General features: G+C 54.6%; 1 pseudogene; it reads right to left on the bottom strand.

Moving 5' to 3' along the window:
• Positions 1-1,236: 1,236 nt before the first annotated feature.
• Positions 1,237-3,703, bottom strand: LOC129405896 (60S ribosomal protein L26-like; annotated as a pseudogene).
• Positions 3,704-4,038: the final 335 nt, after the last annotated feature.

The raw sequence follows: 4,038 nt of genomic DNA, 5'->3' as shown, positions 1-4,038 counted from the left end.
ACTTCGCATCGGGATCCAAGTTTCATTTCCCAAGTTTGGGCGCCCCGCCCGGGTCTGGTGACCCCCGCCCGGCCTGTGCGCCACCTAGCGGCCAGCGGGTCGCTCTACAGCTGCATTCACAGGGCTTGGGCCAGCCAGGCCCGTGCAAACTGCGGCACTGTTCCGTTTCAGGCACTGTTCTGGTTTTATTATTTCTTTATTTATTTTTGCCTTTTGGGTCACACCCGGCGATGCTCAAGGGTTACTCCTGGCTCTGCACTCAGGAATCATTTCTGGCGGTGCTCAGGGGACCCTATGGGATGCTGGCAATCAAACCCAGGTCAGCCCGTGCAAGGCAAATGCCCTTCCCGCTGTGCTATCGCTCCAGCCCCCGGGCAGTGTTCTGATGTCCTGTCTTCGAGGCTTCCCTTCTCCATCCTATGGCCAGAAAGATGGAATTTGACTATCTCTACTGTGGTGGGGGAGGTGGGGGAAGCATTAAGGCATCAGAGAAATCAGAAATTAGGGTCTCTGCTTCATTTTTTTTTTGGCTTTTTGGGGTCACACCCAGTGATACTCAGGGGTGACTCCTGGCGGTCCTTGAGGGAACATCTGAGATGCTGGGATTGAATCTGGGTAAGCCTCGTGCAAGGCAAACGCCCTCCCCGCTGTGCAATCGCTCCAGCCCCTGCCTCGATCCTCTTGGCCCCACCGTGGTCCAAGAGCCAGACTTTATCTCCCTGTTTTCAGGACGTCCCAATTACAGACCTGCCGCACCTCTGCCTTGCACCCCCACCATGGCACCACCCAGCACTGGGGGCAGGAGATGGGAACAAAAGCATAGGGCACGGACTAGGGAAGAGTACAGCACAGCGGAAAGGCACTTGCTTGGCACGCGGCCGACCTGAGTTCGATCCCTGGTATCCCACACGGTCCCCTAAGTACCACCCTGAGTGACTCCTGAGAGCAGAGTCAGGATAACCCCTAAACACTGCTAGGTGTGGCCTTTATTTTTTAATTTTTTAAATTTTTTTTGCTTTTTGGGTCACACCCAGTGATGCTCAGGGGTTACTCCTGGCTTTGCACTCAGTAATTACTCCTGGCGGTGCTTGGGGGACTATATGGGATGCCGGGGATCAAACCCAGGTCGGCCACGTGCAAGGCAAACGCCCTACCCGCTGTGCTATCACTCCGGCCCCTAGGTGTGGCCTTAAAAAAAAAAAGCGCAGGGTACTGGCACACAGGCACTTGCTTCCTTCACTCTGTGACCCGCAGGACGTGGCCTGCCTCAGACCCGCAGGCCGTTCTCTGGAAAGTGCTCAGTTCACAGCTGACCACACTGCTCCGGCCCCAGGAGGGCCATTCTGGTACGGAAGGGTCCCAGGGAGCCGGTGAGGAACGGCTGCTCTGGCAGTTGTCACGCAGGCCTTGTAAAAGCAGGGTGGAGTGACACTACAGGAGATAAGGCACTTCTTTGTATTCTATGCACCCGCTTCAGGGTGATTTGTCCCTGCCAGAGCTTACCCTACCCCTCTAAAATCCTTTCTAGCGCTCCACGTTGGAACCATCACCTAAGCAAAGACTCTAATCTCGGGGTGGGGCGATAGTACAGTGGGTAGCGCTCTTGAGCCTGGAAGACCGGGGTTCAATTCCCAACGCCCCATGTGGTTCCCCCAAGCCCTGCATGGAGTGATCCCTGAGCACAGAGCCAGGAGTAACTCCTGAGCATTGCCAGATGTGGCCCCAGAACCAAAAAATAAACAAGAATATCGAATCTCTCCTTAACGAGATTTGATAAAATACCGCAGAAGGCTTACCTATGACCAACGGTTATTTTTATTTTTATTTATTTTTTTGTTGTTGTTGGGTCACACCCGGCGATGCACAGGGGTTACTCCTGGCTCTGCACTCAGGAATTACTCCTGGCAGTGCTCAGGGGACCATATGGGATGCTGGGATTTGAACCCGGGTTGGCTGCGTGCAAGGCAAACGCCCTACCCGCTATGCTATCACTCCAGCCCCGACCAATGGTTATTTTTAGCTCCAGAGACTTTTAAGATTGTACAGTTTTTAATCAAGCTGCATATACGATGTCGTGGTTCCTGCATCTTCATCTTCTCAAGTGTTTCTTCCTTGTATTTGTCCTTTTCCCTCCTTTCCTGCGTGGTGAGGCTTCGCTTTGCATTCAAGCGTCTTTTCGAGCTCTTTGTCCTGTTTTGGTCTAGTGATAACCACCTTACGGGGGTGACTGCTCAGACAGACCACTGTGCCACTGGCCTTCTCCCGCTGGACTCAACATAGCACTGTCACACTGTCGCCCTGCTGTTCATCAATTTGCTCGAGCGGGCACCAGTCACGTCTCCATTGTGAGACTTGTTACTGTTTTTGGCATATCGAATACGCCACGGGGAGCTTGCCAGGCTCTGCCGTGCGGGCAGGAGAGTCTCGGGAACTTGCCGGGCTCTCCGAGAGGGGCGGAAGAATCGAACCCGGGGCAGCCACGTGCAAGGCAAACGCCCTCCCCGTTGTGCTATCACCTCAGTCCGGACTCAACATAGATGACGTATTTCTTCCTGAAAACCTGGGCTGCTCTGCCAATTTGCTGACCTTTGCAGTGGCCCCTGGTCTCCTGAACACCATTGTCTTCCGGACGGGCACGGACCACACATTCTACTTCTCAGCTCTCCGGAAAGAGGGGAAGACGTGACCTTCCTACAAATGTGCGTTGCAATGCCTCTTACGGTTCTTGCTCTAGTCAGGAGTCATGAACGAATTGAATTTCACTGGGGCAGTTACCACTTCAGCCAAGGCTGCAGAAGGGAAGAGTGCCCAAGGCTTTTTCTTTTTCGCATTTTAGGTCACACCCAGTGATGCTCAGGGGTTACTCCTGGCAGTGCTCGGGGGACTATATGGGATGCTGGGACTCTAACCCGGGTTGGCCCTGTGCAAAGCAAACACCCTCCCCACTGTCCTTATCGCTCCAGTCTTGCTTTTTCTTTTTATGTTTTGGGTCACAGCCGGCGGTGCACAGGGGTTACTCCCAGCTCTGCACTAAGGAGTTACTCCTGGCGGTGCTCGGGGGACCATATGGGATACTGGGAATTGAACCTTGGTCGGCTGTGTGCAAGGCAAACGCCCTCCCCACTGTCCTATCACTCCAGCCCCCCTGCTTTTTCTTTTTTTTTTAAATATTGATATTGTGACTGTCTTAGAAGCACTGTAGTCACTGTCGCCCTGTTGCTCGATTTGTTCAAGCGGGCACCAGTAACATCTCTCATTGAGAGACTTATTGTTACTGTTTTTGGCATATCCAATACGCACGGGGAGCTTGCCGGGCTCTCAGAGAGGGGTGGAGGAATCGAACTCGGGTCCGAGGTGTGAAAGGCGAACACCCAACCGCTGTGCTATAGCTCCAGCGCCCCCCCCCCCCCGCTTTTTCTTTTGAAGAGGGGCCACACCCAGTGGTGGCCGTGCAGTGCTAGGAGTGAACTGTACATTTCACACATGCTGGCCACGTCCCCTGCCGCTTGAGTCTCATCCACGGGCCATGGCTTATTCTTTGATGTTTTCTTTCTTTTTTAGCTTTGGGTCACTCCTGGCTCTGTGCTTAGGAGTGACTCTGGCAGTGCTTGGGGGGTTCCTGTGTGGTGCTGGGGACCAAACTGGAGTCAGCTGTGTGCAAGGTCAGCACCTCACCTCCGTCATTTCTCTGGATTTTAGGCATGGGGGTGCACAGGGAGCTTCCGGAAACTGCTCAGGTGGCCAAGGGGCCACTGCCAGTGCTACCTGGCCAGTTAGGCTGCCCAGTGATGGCACAGGTCACCACCGTGGTGCTCAGGGGCCCAAGAGCCATGCCCAGGGGCAGTGTGACGCCAGGGACTGAACTGGGGTCTGTCTTGGCTCTGTGCTGGGCTCGGGGACCTTCTGTGGTGCCAGGGGTCAGTCCCTGGCCAGTCACGTGCAAGGCCAGCACCGTGCCAGCTGTGCTGTCACTCTGACTGGTTTCTCGGTCCTTCGCTCTGGCTCTAAGCTCAGGGACCATATGCGCTGTCAGGAAGT

Source organism: Sorex araneus, chromosome 6 (genome assembly GCF_027595985.1).
Source record: "Sorex araneus isolate mSorAra2 chromosome 6, mSorAra2.pri, whole genome shotgun sequence".
Taxonomy (NCBI): Eukaryota; Metazoa; Chordata; class Mammalia; order Eulipotyphla; family Soricidae; genus Sorex; species Sorex araneus.
The sequence above is the reverse complement of the archived record's forward strand: the minus strand, read 5'-3'. Positions and strand labels throughout refer to the sequence as shown.